The following is a 14,299-nucleotide window of genomic DNA, read 5'->3' on the forward strand; positions in this document are numbered from 1 at the left end:
TTCAAGCCAATGAACAGGCTCCTTTTGTTTGGGTGGTTGGCTCTTTTATAAATTGTATACCAATCTTTAAATATTTTACTCATGCACTCTTCCATAACACTTGTGGTTCCTTTTATAGTTCTGGAAAGTGAGAACAGCGACAACCAATACATCAGACTTGGACTACTGCCTTTCATTATTTAATCAGATCTGCTAATGTCATTTGTCAATATCTAGTTGGACAGCCACAGTCTCATGATAATTGATAAGTGTCTCACTTCTTGGAGGTGGCATGCATGCTGCCACAGGCTCTGGTTGTTCTGTGAATTTAGTTTTCTGTCCACCAGAACTTCATTGCTCATATTTAGCCAGCTAGGATTAAAGGAATCTCAGGGAAACTTTGAGATTTTCTTGCTCGTCTGATCCCCTTTCTTTTTTTGCTTGCATGCTATGTTGTATATGATGCAGTAGCTAGTTTGTCACGTTTTAAGGCGTGCTTGATAAATCAATTGGTGGGTATAATCAGATTGTATCTTAGAGATCAAATATATTCACATATTTTGAACATTGCTTGTATAACATGAATATGATACAATATTCATCTTTGTTAATGACGTATCTATCATTTTTCATATGGAACACATTTGACATTTCTGTTTCTCTGAACTTTAGGCTGTCGTGGTTGCCTTCGACGGTAACCACAAATTGGTGGTCATACAAACCACGAGAAGATGGAGAAGTGGCCAATTATTACTCAGATGGCTACTAATAAAACCTCTGGTAATTTCATGTCCTTCTGTATTGTGGTCTATTTTCATTGATCAGTATGCAATACACTAACATGTGCTTATTTGGTTAAGAAACCAATTCTTAGTATTTCCAGATTGGAAATAAATGTCTGTGAGTCTCGAGCCGGAGCAAGTCACGCTTGCAATCGGCCTCTCCTCTGTCATCTTGACTGGGATGGCTGGAATACAGGCAGGGCGCAGATACTTAGGGGACATGTCCACTTGCATCCTGACATGTGACGTCCAAGAAAATGGGAAAGGACAAAACATGAACTGGAACCAATGATGATGTCAGGTCACGGACAACAAGGCTCTTGGCCCGTGACTAGAGCAGGGCCATGCCTTAATGCCTAATGATGCATCATTTGATTAAACAGGAACAAACACATCTGCTTTTGTATTAAAGAAGAGAGTTAGAGGCTGGTGGTTTAGTAATATCGATGGGCTGGTGGTACTGTCTGGTTCATTTTCACCCGAAGGAAGTAAATCAAAGGAGTGTCCGTTATAAATGCGGGGTTAGTGTTTCGCTCTAGTGGAGCATTCACCAAGATTTCCCATTAGGGAAATGAGAGCCAAGATTTCCCGTTATATCCAAGACCAACTTGGAACCGATACCTCACTGACACCTCACGTGAATCTGTAAAGCTGACCGGCGTGCCTGGGTTTTGAGGTAAATCTGAATGCTATAGGTAGGCCAGGCCAGGCTAGATTACCTAAATTGGCATCCTTGTAAGAGGAAAGGAGCTGGTCCTGTTTGCCATTTTGGTATGAAGATATGTAGAAACTAATGAAATTGGAGCCACTTTTACAACAAGGTGCGAATCTCAATGCAAATGAATGGTTCCGATTACACCCTCCACTACTTACAAACATAGTATATAGGTAAACTAACTGGTGCACCATGGTGCCTGGGCACCATGAATCATAAAAGGAAACCTGCACATCAAACTGGGAAGTGATTTTTCTTTGTTTCTGATAATTGGAAAGTGCATTCTTTCTCCTGTTGATATTTGGAAAGTGTTTTTCTCTCCTTTATACACCTATGATGCAATCTGGTACCTATGATGTAATTGTACGGTCATGATGTATGGTGCCCGGGCACCAAACGTGTATTTCGTACATACCTGGACTGTACGTGTCTAAATTACACATACCTAAGGTTTACATACCTAGCATATACACATACAAGTTACACATACCTAACATTTACATACTTAACATACACACATGCAAGTTACACATACCTAACATATATATACATGTATCAGTGTACGTACACCTTAGGTATGCAATACCTTAGGTATGTATCACTTGGGTATGCATATCTTAGGTATGTATACCTTAGGTATGTGTAACTTAGGTATGTATACCCTCAGGTATGTGTAATACAAAGCAAAAATATGCGTATCTACGTATGGTGCTCAGGCACCATGGAGCACCAGTTATCTGTGTGTGTGTGTTTAATTTGGGGATTTCAATCGCTCTCTCTCTCTCTCTCTCTCGTTGGTGGCCAACAACACACACATGCACTTTGTGCGCAAAGGCATGTGCCTCTAATAATGTGTGCGCAGTCGATCTTTCTAGTTTTGATTAGTCATAGCACACAAATAAAGAAGTTGTATTTGAATCCACACAACCCTAATCTAAAACACATAACCCCTAACATGGCCTAATTTATTAACCCCTTCTCTCTAGCTAATTAGTGGAAATTGCACAAAATCAAAAGGGGTCTCTCACTAATTATACATATCTAGATTGTGATAAACTTTTGCCCCATATTTGGTGGATGGGTGCATCTTGGCATGTAAAACAATTAATGTTTGCAAATGGTGTTGTCAAAATTTATGTACAAATGATTTGTTTCCATCCAAAGTGCATAAAATGGGAGTTTTAATGAAGAAAGTGCAAATAAAACAGCTCAACATGCCTCCACACCTGGATTTTCACACGAAGTAGAGCATATTTAAAGGATAATTCCAGAGTTTTACTATTTTTCAAGCAACTTTGCTAATTTCCCCCCACTCACATGACTTTATGTCGATTTAACGAAAATAGGGCGAATTTAAACTATATGGGCGGGATAGTTTGAATTGTGCACGCGACAAAGGGAACCGCCTATTCCTCAACCTTGTGCATGGCAAATTACACACGCAACTCCATTAAACACCACCTACCGACCTTAATTATCATCCCGGTGGCCCGGCCGCATGACCCCCCACCCACCCCTACACAACTTATCCCCGTCCGTGCGAAGAGCTTCCCCTCCCCGTCCCGTCCGTGCGAAGAAGAAGCTTCCCCTCCCCGTCGTTCTTCTCGAGACGCACTGGCGGTCAAGTTGATCCACGGTAGGGCTGCTAGCTCTAGCTCAATCATGCATCGGGCAAGGCGGCCTAATGATTTATATTTTCTTGATGCTGCTAAAAAAAATCGTCAGTATGCTCGAACTAATTGGCACTTTATAGTTTTCTGCTCGATTTGTCCTCAATCAATTTGTTCATTTGCGTGGGCATATAGAGTCAGTTCTGCACTCGATCCGTTAATTTGCTGAAATGCCATGGCAGAGTTTTGTACAAGATTTGTTTGCTAAAATGTCGATGGGAATTTTTTGTTTTGTACTCGACATGATTGCTGAAATGCATAATCATGTAGTATAGTTTTGTACTCGAGGGATATACATTTCCTACTTCGCCTTAAATTAATCACCAACCACTGTATCTCATAATTAAACAGATGGACAGAACTTGGATACTGCATGGACACTTATGTTCCCCTTCATATATAAATGGTGTTCAACCCTTTATGGGGTTTATTAGAGCTCATGAAGGTCACAACCTGGACGTGTATTGCCTGCGCTGCATATGTATTAATGGTGAGAAGAGGCCTCACCATGTAGTGGAAGATCATTTACACATTTTTGGGATGGACCGCACATATATTAGGTGGGTTTATCATGGTGAACCATATAATGATCCTTCAGCGGGAGAAACAGGTCTTGCTCACACTGTATGTGTGCTGGCATATGTAGTTAATTATTTATATTGATGATGCCGCTGTTTCGATCAATAGTTTGCATTGCTGTGCAAGGTTCCGTACTCAAATTTAACTTGTTGCAGATGGATGGACGGGAAGGAGAGAAAAAGCGCTTGCTTCAGGAAACGGGTTTCAGCTCTGGGACATGTGCTGTGCCAGATGAGAAGGTAAATATGTAAAACGGCATTTTTTCAGGTTGCATCCCTTGGATGTTTGTCTAATCGGTTGATGTACTAATTGCAGAAGCATAGAGTTGAAGAGGTCTCTCGGTTTGATGGGAGATTTGAAGATGAATCTCAGTTTGATGATGACGAGCATTTCATAGACGAAGGTCCTGCACCTGAGATTATCCGGCATACAGAAGGAGGCCGTCGACCGAGTACACAACTTTGCGTTGAAGTGGATGCACGTCCGGAGATCATCAGGGGCGTCCGGGTAGTCTCAAGACCACCCAGCCCTGATGCACCTGTGGATGGTACTGATGACGAGCCTTTCATAGACGAAGGTCCTGCACCTGAGATTATCCAGCCTACAGAAGGAGGCCGTGGACAGAGTACACAGCTTTGCGTTGAAGTGGATGCACGCCCGGAGATCATCAGGGGCATCCGGGTAGTCTCAAGACCACCCAGCCCTGATGCACCTATGGATGGTACTGATGATGAGCCTTTCATAGATGAAGGTCCTGCACATGAGATTATCCAGCCTACAGAAGGAGGCCGTGGACCGAGTACACAGCTTTGCGTTGAAGTGGATGCACGCCCGGAGATCATCAGGGGCGTCCCGGTAGTCTCAGGACCACCCAGCCCTGATGCAAAATGTTGAGCTACTTTATGATTCGTACTCTTATGTTCTGGTGCTGTAGTATGTACTATCTTTGTTATGATTGGTACGCCTTTGGCGCTAGAACTATAATTAAGCATTCATTGGATGATCACGTTGCAAAATTTGACACCCACACAATCAGTTCATCGTATGATTAGTAGCACAATTACTTCTACAGTGTGTCCTGCCAGCGCATTAATTGGTAGCATGAAACACTTTCAGGTACTCCCCTCGATTCATATTAATTGACTCAATTTTTTCTAGATATGAATGTATCTAGATGCATTTGTTAACTAGACTAACAAACTTGAGTCAGTTAATATGAATCGGTGTAAACCGCACAAGTCCTCGAGAAGCTAGTTTATTGACTCTGGACTCCAAGCCTCTCGCGGCAAGCCATCGATGAAGCTTTGACCAGATCTTGGACCGCAATTTTTTTGCGAATAGCAAAGCTTTGACCAGTTCCTCTCGGGATACAACACGCCGGTGAGCTTGCACGGTTGCCATGAGCACTTTCCAGTGGAACTTCCTCTGCAACGCCCTCAAGCCGCTGCTGCAAGACAGCACGCAGTGCCTCGAGGTGGACGGAACTCAGGATCTCAGGGCGGGGGGTCCACCACGTTCGGGAACGATCTCCAGCGGGTTAACGAAGACATGCATGACGGCCAGGGGATTTGGGGTTTTTTTCTGTTTGAGCTTGGGATTTGGGATTTTTCGGATAGGGGAGGAGGAACCGAGGAAGAGGAAGGAACAGCCCGTGTGCTTGGCGCGTGGCGGTGTTCTTGAATTTTGAATTTTTGTGAAATGTTTCATTTCCCCGCTACAATTCGGGGGTTTTCTTGACGCGCCAATGCCTCCCGCCGGGCAGCTTCAAGTGAATTTGGGGTGCCACACTATGGGCCCCAGTTTCAGTGAGATAATGACTAGTCACATCAGTAAGTTCACTGTGTAATAAAATATGTTACCCCTCCCCTTTATGTAGCCCCCTTCTCTCCCGATCGAGTGCCGACAGCCGACGGATGCAAGCCGCTAGCTAGCTCGATCCCCTCCTTTTGGCCTCCACCGTCCAGGCATCCAGCTTGGAGGGGCAAGCTGCATCTAGACCAAGCGGATTAGGTAGTACTAGTAATGTTCTTTCCTTTCTCGAGATCGGTTCTTTTTTCCTCACCTCGATATCTTGCGCATCTATTTCCTATTCTGGGCGAAGGGGTGTCTTTCTAGTCACCCTCGCGCTGGGAGTGATTGATGGGGGTGGGGGGCTACCTTTTCTTGGATTGGGGTGTTCTTCCTTTATTTGTCGACATTTGCAACCTTTGTAGTTTCTGCTGATCCTCAATGTATCTTTTGTCAGCTTGTACAGAAAAGGAAAGACCTCGATGGTGGTGGGGGGCTATGGAGCGTAAGGCCACGACGCATGTGGGTAGTTGGCTGAGCCTGAGCTGCGTCCCCAGCCCTGCAAAGCAGGTACTCCGTTTACTTATCCACTCTGTCTGTCTGCATCCTCAATCTGTTCCTGTTATGGAAGATGCTTAAAGTAGCACATGTCTTTAGCTGTTTGTGCGTAAAGCCTCTGTGAAACCATGCTCTATATTCTATATATCAGGTTGGTACCTCCAGGTTCCGTGCTGAGGCTATGGGGAACGAGAATAGCGCCCACCTGCTGCAGGAGCATGGCCCGATCTGCAACACAAGAAGCGAAATGGCCCGAGGGGTAATTTTTTTAACCAACTTACCATGATGAAGTCTGAATCTGATACTCCCTCAGATCCAAATTAGTTGACTCAACTATCTGTAGATATGGATGTATCTAGATGTGTTTTAGCTATAGATACTACTACCTCCATCCAAAGCTTAGGGCTTATATTATTTTTAGAAAGTCAAAATATACCATGTTTGACTAAGCTTTTACCAAAAATCATTAACATGCAAAATAAAAAATTAATATCATTAAATAGGTTGTGAAATATATTTTCCTATGGTATCTACACAATATTATATTTGTTGATAGAATGTTTGAAAATTTTGGTCAAACTTTACTTGTTTTGACTTTGGGATGGAGGTATCTAGACAAAGCCGAGTCAACTAGATTTTTTGTCTGTCCATAGCTAGTGTTCATGGTGCAAAAGGCTAAAAGCATCCACTATATGCATCAGTCTATCTCATACAGTAATTCAATATCACTGCTGAGGTCTGCGTTTTGTTTTGTTCATACGCAGACTAGAACTTTAGGGCCTTTACTCAAAAGGAAGATCAAAACTGCGGCTGATCAGGCTACCAGTATGTTGATGCCGCCCCCATCTTCTAAATTCCTCTACAAGCACAAGGCCACGCGCCAGCTAGGTGGTGATCTTTTAATGAATATGGTATATTTTCTTAATCCACATGCCTTGATTTTTGTCTGTTTACTATCGGTTTTTTCTAATGCTTGCCAAAAGTTTACAAGAACAACAACAAAGCCTTTCAGTCCCAAACAAGTTGGGGTAGACTAGTGATGAGGACATCTCATCAATTGATACAACCGCTGTACCTACAGCCACACAAATACAAGGACCAATCACTCAAGCTCGTGCCAAACACCTTAACTATCAGGTACTTTCGTTTCTTGGAACTATTCCTCACATACATGAGAATATGATGCTGCCTAAATCAGATATGTTTGTTACTCTTAGGAATGATGGACCTAGCATGGATGAGGAGGACAAGCATTGGAGCATGATCACGCATGGAGGAGATGGCAGCAAGTATTTGAGGATTGAAGATGACGCCAAGTGGAGATTTCAGAACTTTGAAGCCACCATAAGAAGAGATGAAGACATGGACGAAATATAGAGAATCGGACTTCATAATTTCGTCCATAGCATAATATGGTGTTTCGTCACCTTTAGTTTTGGGCCAGGCCCATGTCATTTTCGCAGGAATTAAGTCAGCCACTTTTTAGAGTCCGTATTGAAGGGGGAAAGGCCTTCTAGGGTTTGGTTCGGCCACCATACGTATGGTTGGCCGAAACCCTACCTTTTCCTCCTTTAAATACCCCCATAGCCGTCACGTTTAGACTCCGATTTTGATTAGACTAAAAGTTAGCCATTGTTGCAACTCTCATGTACTTCTTTTGAGGCCAACACCCAGAACAAGACCGACTATTCAGAATCCCACCTTTTTCAATAAAGTTTTCATCTATATCCGCAATATTCTGATTGCAATATTAGTTCTTACTTGTTCTTGATTTCAGGTAGGAATTAAGACCCTCGCTGGTCAGGCACTCCCGGAGATTGTCCTAGCGATTGCATTGGTGCACGAGCTTTGCACGTGTAGTCGGATCGTCAAGCACGAACTCCACCAACAAATCGATCTATCCACGTCTCATCGAAAGATCGGACACCTTTGCCCTATCAAGTTGTATCAGATTTCAGATTGCTCGGTGAGAATTTACATTTTTGCTAGTGTAGATTGCATCTGCCATCATACCCATAAACCACGAAAAAGCCAAAAAAACAGTTAGGTTTAGATCATATCGTCCCATAAACCCCCTGCCACGCCTTGCATTGTCCTTTTAGTTTTGCATAGTTGAATTTGTGTCTGCATCTTCGTGTCGAGTTGCTGGTCTTAGCGTCTAGTTCCTTTAGAGTTTCGAGTTCTGGTCATATTAGTTACGCCGCCGCCACTCGCACCATACGCAGATCACCGCCATCATCGCGATATACATCTGCCACATACTTCCACCATTGTCATATACACCTGCCATATACTTCCGCCATCACCATATACATCCGTATACACGCACCACCATTACTGTGTCCATAGCCGTGTCTAGATAATCGGCGCCTTCCGTTTGTGAGTAGAAGAGCAAAAAAAATTTGCAAAAAAAAGTCAAATCCGCATCCAAGTCGGGTTGACCACGATTTCCACTAGTCAGGTCGAATTTAGTCCGAATTGGGCAGTTTTCGACAGCAAACTTTGACCGAGCATAACTTTTGCATACGAACTCCGTTTTCGACGTTTGACCAATCAAATCACCGGGAGAAAAAGTTCTATCCATGCGGCTTTCCGAACTCTTAGAATTGCCAAAAAACATCGGGAAGGTTGAGATTTTTGACCTTTAAGTTTACTACCCGGAAATTACTGTGTTCTTCACTTATATCTTGCTTTTGAGCTATTCCTTTGTGCTTGTTGGAGCCAACCACCACCAAATATCACTTCATCGCTGCTCGTTGCTTGTGTGCCGCGCCGTGGCTTCGTTGGTGAACTAGGCTCGCGTCTCTAGTACGGTCTAGCCTAGGACCAGCACAGTACCGTTGTTGAGCATACTTTCAATATTGCATTGCTGTTTTGACAATTGCTCTTTGCTGCCATATTAGCCTTCCTACAGCTCTACATATTGTCTCCACGTGCACTGTGTCGACACCTGGTAATCGCTTTGGCAATCTTTGGAGACGCTGATCTTTGTTGGTTGCCGTATCACCTTCCTCCTGTTTGGTAAGAACTTGTAAGAGCTTTGTATTTTGCTTGACGAATTCCGTGTGAACCACCATATTCCGTAGTTTGTAGGCATATATATTGGTGATTTTTGTGTACTAACCATGTCAGGACCTACACCGGGAGCTGTTGACCCGGCAAAGATGACGACGGAGGAGTTGCATGCTCACTTCACCCACCTTTTGGGCGGGCATGCACGCGACGTCGATACACGCATTGGTGATGTTGACGCCAAACTCACCGACGCGCTGGACAAGCTGGATGGCCTCGAGACAGCTTTCAACTCCAAGCTCGACGCCAAGTTCCAGGAGCTCTTGACGCGGTTGACGCCACCTCGCGATAATGGGCGACGACGTGCACGCCGGGTTCCTCGTGCGGATGTGCCTGCGGGTACCGCTCCTGCTGCAGCAGCCGCACCAGACGCGCCTTCTGATGAAGGATATGAAGACTATGGAGGGGATGAGGACGAGTTGGTAGATGAGAACGTGCTGGACGGCGAGGAAGTCGAACAACCTGCACCTGGTCGTCCACGACAACTGAACCGCAACGCTCGCCCACCTCCACGGCTGGTACGTGATGATGATCATGTTGCTAAACTTAAATTGAATATTCTGCCATTTGAGGGTAGATATAATCCTGATGCATATCTTACATGGGAATTTGAAGTAGAACAACGCTTTGCATGTTTAAAATACTTTGATCACTTGCGTGTTAGTGCTGCTACTTGTGAGTTCAAAGATTTTGCTTCTATTTGGTGGTCTGAACATTGTAGAGCACATCCTGCTAATATTCCTACTACTTGGGTTGGTTTAAAACTTGCTATGCGTACTCGTTTTGTTCCTCCACATTACCAGCGTGATTTGCTTAAGAAATTGTCTCGCTTAGAACAAGGGAAAAATTATGTAGAAGACTATTATCAAGAATTGCAAATTGGTATGATTCGCTGTGGTGTTGTAGAGGATAATGAGGCTATGCTTGCACGTTTCTTTGGTGGTTTGAATAAAGAGATTCAGCATATTCTAGATTATAAGGAGTACAACAATATTACTCGCTTGTTTCATCTTGCTTGCAAAGCTGAACGTGAAGTGCAGGATCATCAGCCACCATGGAGAAGAGCTAATGTTTCTGCAGGTCGTACATCGTCGTGGTCTCCGCGACAATCAGCGCCACCATCTCGTGGGACTGCACCAGCACCTACTACCTCCAAGTACACTGCGCCTGCATCACGAGCACCACCTGCTGCTACTCCACCACCATCTGTTGGTCCTCCTCGGAGTTCATCTTCCATGGCCTCCACAGGGAAGACGCGCGACATTCAATGTCGCAAATGCTTGGGATTTGGTCACATAGAGAGAGAATGCAGAACAAAGCGTGTGATGTTGGTGCGTGAAGATGGAGAATATGATTCTGCAAGTGACTTCGATGAAGATACATTGGCCCTTATTGCTGCACGTGATGGTGCCAATTCTGATTCTGAGAGAGAGATGGAGGTAATGGATGCTGACACTGCTGATCAGTACAGGAGCTTAGTTGCACAGCGTGTGTTGCGCATGCAATTGAGCAAAGCTGAGCATGATCAACGCCACAATCTGTTTCAAACAAGAGGCGTTGTAAAAGAGCGAGCTATAAGGATCATCATTGATGGAGGGAGCTGCAATAATCTGGCTAGCGTTAACATGGTGGAGAAGCTTTCTCTCTCTACAAGACATCGCACACATCCATACTACATTTAATGGTTTGAGAGCTCTCAGAAGCTCAAGTTAACAAGAACTACACGTGTGCATATTACTATTGGGACATATTCTGATTTTGTTGATTGTGTTGTTGTACCTATGCAAGCTTGTTCTTTGTTACTTGGTAGACCTTGGCAATTTGATAGAGAATCTGTTCATAATGGTAGAACTAATCAGTATTCTCTTATGCATGATGGAAAGAAAATTGGTCTCAAACCTATGACTCCTGAACAAATAGTAAAAGATGATCTTGCTAGAGCTAGTCGAGTAAAAAATGAGGAGAAACATAAGAGTGAAAATCAGATTGTTGCTGCAGATTTTGTGCCACATAAGACTAATACTAAATATGATTCAAACCATGCTACTGAAATTCGTTTGGAGAATCCTTGTTTGCTTGGTAGCAAATCTGATATTGCTGAACTTGATGTGAACACTACTCAATGCTATGCTATCATTTGCAAAGAAGTTCTATTTTCATTTGAGGATATGCCTCCTTCTTTGCCACCTGCGGTTGCTAACCTTTTGCAGGAATTCATTGATGTGTTCCCACAAGATGTTCCACCTGGATTGCCACCTATTCGTGGGATAGAACATCAGATTGACTTGATTCCATGAGCTTTGCTTCCCAACCGTGCACCATATCGTACCAATCCTGAAGAGACGAAAGAGATTCAGCGACAAATTCAGGTTCTTCAAGATAAAGGTTACATTCGTGAGTCTCTTAATCCATGTGTTGTTCCTATTATCTTGGTACCTAAGAAGGACGGTTCTTCACGCATGTGTACTGATTGTCGAGCTATTAATAATATTACCATTCGATACCGTCATCCTATACCTCGTTTAGATGATATGCTTGATGAATTGAGTGGTTCTATTATGTTCTCTAAAGTTGATTTGCGTAGTGGTTACCACCAGATTCGTATGCAATTTGGAGATGAATGGAAAACAACGTTTAAAACTAAGTTCGGCTTATATGAGTGGTTAGTAATGCCCTTTGGTTTAACTAATGCACCTAGTACTTTCATGAGACTGATGAACGAAGTTTTACGTGCTTTTATTGGACGTTTTGTGGTGGTATACTTTGATGATATTCTGATTTATAGCAAATCTTTGGAGGAACATTTGGATCATTTACGTGTTGTTTTCAATGCTTTACGTGATGCACGTTTGTATGGTAATCTTGAGAAGTGCACCTTTTGCACCAATCGAGTTGCGTTTCTTGGCTATGTTGTTATTGCACAGGGTATTGAAGTTGATCCAGCCAAGATTGAGGCAATTGAGAGTTGGCCGCAGCCAAAGACGGTCACACAAGTGAGGAGTTTTCTTGGCCTCGCTGGTTTCTATAGGCGCTTTGTGAAAGATTTTGGATCCATTGCTGCACCGCTGAATGAGCTTACAAAGAAGGATGTGCCCTTTGTGTGGGGCGATGCACAACAAGAAGCCTTCATGATTCTGAAAGATGAGTTAACAGATGCTCCATTACTCCAACTTCCTGATTTCAATAAGACTTTTGAGCTTGAATGTGATGCTAGTGGAATTGGTTTGGGAGGTGTGTGATACGTCTCAAACGTATCTATAATTTCTTATGTTCCATGCTAGTTTTATGACAATACTCACATGTTTTATATACACTTTATATCATTTTGATGCATTTTCCAGCAATAACCTATTAACAAGATGCCGAAGGCGCCAGTTCCTGTTTTCTGCTGTTTTTGGTTTCAGAAATCCTACACAGGAAATATTCTCGGAATTGGACGAAACAAAAGCCCACGGTCTTATTTTCCACGGATCCTTCCAGAAGTCCGAAGAGGAGACGAAGAGGGGTGACGAGGCGGCCACACCCTAGGGGGGCGCGGCCCCACCCCTGGCCGCGCCGCCTTATGGGGTGGGCCCCTCGAGCGTCCGCCGACTCTGCCCCTTCACCTATATAATCTCTCCATCGCGAAAACCCTAGTACCGAGAGCCACGATACGAGAAAATATACTGAGACGCCGCCGCCGTCAATCCCATCTCGGGGGATTCTGAAGATCGCCTCCGGCACCCTGCCGGAGAGGGGAATCATCACCGGAGGGCTCTACATCACCATGCCCGCCTCCGGACTGATGCGTGAGTAGTTCATCCTTAGACTATGGGTCCATAGTAGTAGCTAGATGGTTGTCTTCTCTTCTTGTGCTATCATGTTTAGATCTTGTGATCTGCTTATCATGATCAAGATCATCTATTTGTAATGCTACATGTTGTGTTTGTTGGGATCCGATGAATATGGAATACTATGTCAAGTTGATTATCGATCTATCATATATGTGTTGTTTATGATCTTGCATGCTCTCCGTTACTAGTAGAGGCTCTGGCCAAGTTGATACTTGTAACTCCAAGAGGGAGTATTTATGCTCGATAGTGGGTTCATGCCTCCATTGAATCTGGGACAGTGACAGAAAGTTCTAAGGTTATGGATGTGTTGTTGCCACTAGGGATAAAACATCAATGCTTCGTCTAAGGATATTTGTATTTTTTACATTACGCACAGTACTTAATGCAATTGTCTGTTGTTTGCAACTTAATACTGGAAGGAGTGCGGATGCTAACCCGAAGGTGGAATTTTTAGGCATAGATGCATGCTGGATAGCGGTCTATGTTCTTTGTCGTAATGCCCTAAGTAAATCTCATATTAGTCATCATGATATGTATGTGCATTGCTATGCCCTCTCTATTTGTCAATTGCCCAACTGTAATTTTTTCACCCAACATGCTATTTATCTTATTGGAGAGACACCACTAGTGAACTATGGACCCCGGTCCATTCTTTTACATCTGAAATACAATCTACTGCAATCACTGTTCTCTGTTGTTCTTTGCAAACAAACATCATTCTCCACACCATACGTTTAATCCTTTGTTTACAGCAAGCCGATGAGATTGACAACCTCACTGTTAAGTTGGGGCAAAGTATTTTGATTGTGTTGTGCAGGTTCCACGTTGGCGCCGGAATCCCTAGTGTTGCGCCGCACTACACTCCTTCACCAACAACCTTCACGTGGCCTTCATCTCCTACTAGTTCGATAACCTTGGTTTCTTACTGAGGGAAAACTTGCTGTTGTACGCATCACACCTTCCTCTTGGGGTTCCCAACGGACGTGTGCTTTACCGTCACAAGCAGTGTGTTATTACAAGAGGGCAAACCTGTTGCATATTTTAGTGAAAAATTGAGTGGGCCTAGTCTGAACTATTATACTTACGATAAAGAATTATATGCGCTGGTTCGGACATTAGAAACTTGGCAACATTATTTATGGCCTAAAGAATTTGTTATACATTCTGATCATGAATCTTTGAAGCATATTCGTAGTCAAGCTAAGTTGAATCATCGCCATGCAAAGTGGGTTGAGTTTATAGTCTTTTGCTTATGTTATCAAACACAAAAAGGGTAAATATAATGTTATTGCTGATGCTTTGTCGCGCCGTTATACTATGCTA

Source organism: Lolium perenne, chromosome 6 (genome assembly GCF_019359855.2).
Source record: "Lolium perenne isolate Kyuss_39 chromosome 6, Kyuss_2.0, whole genome shotgun sequence".
Classification (NCBI taxonomy): Eukaryota; Viridiplantae; Streptophyta; class Magnoliopsida; order Poales; family Poaceae; genus Lolium; species Lolium perenne.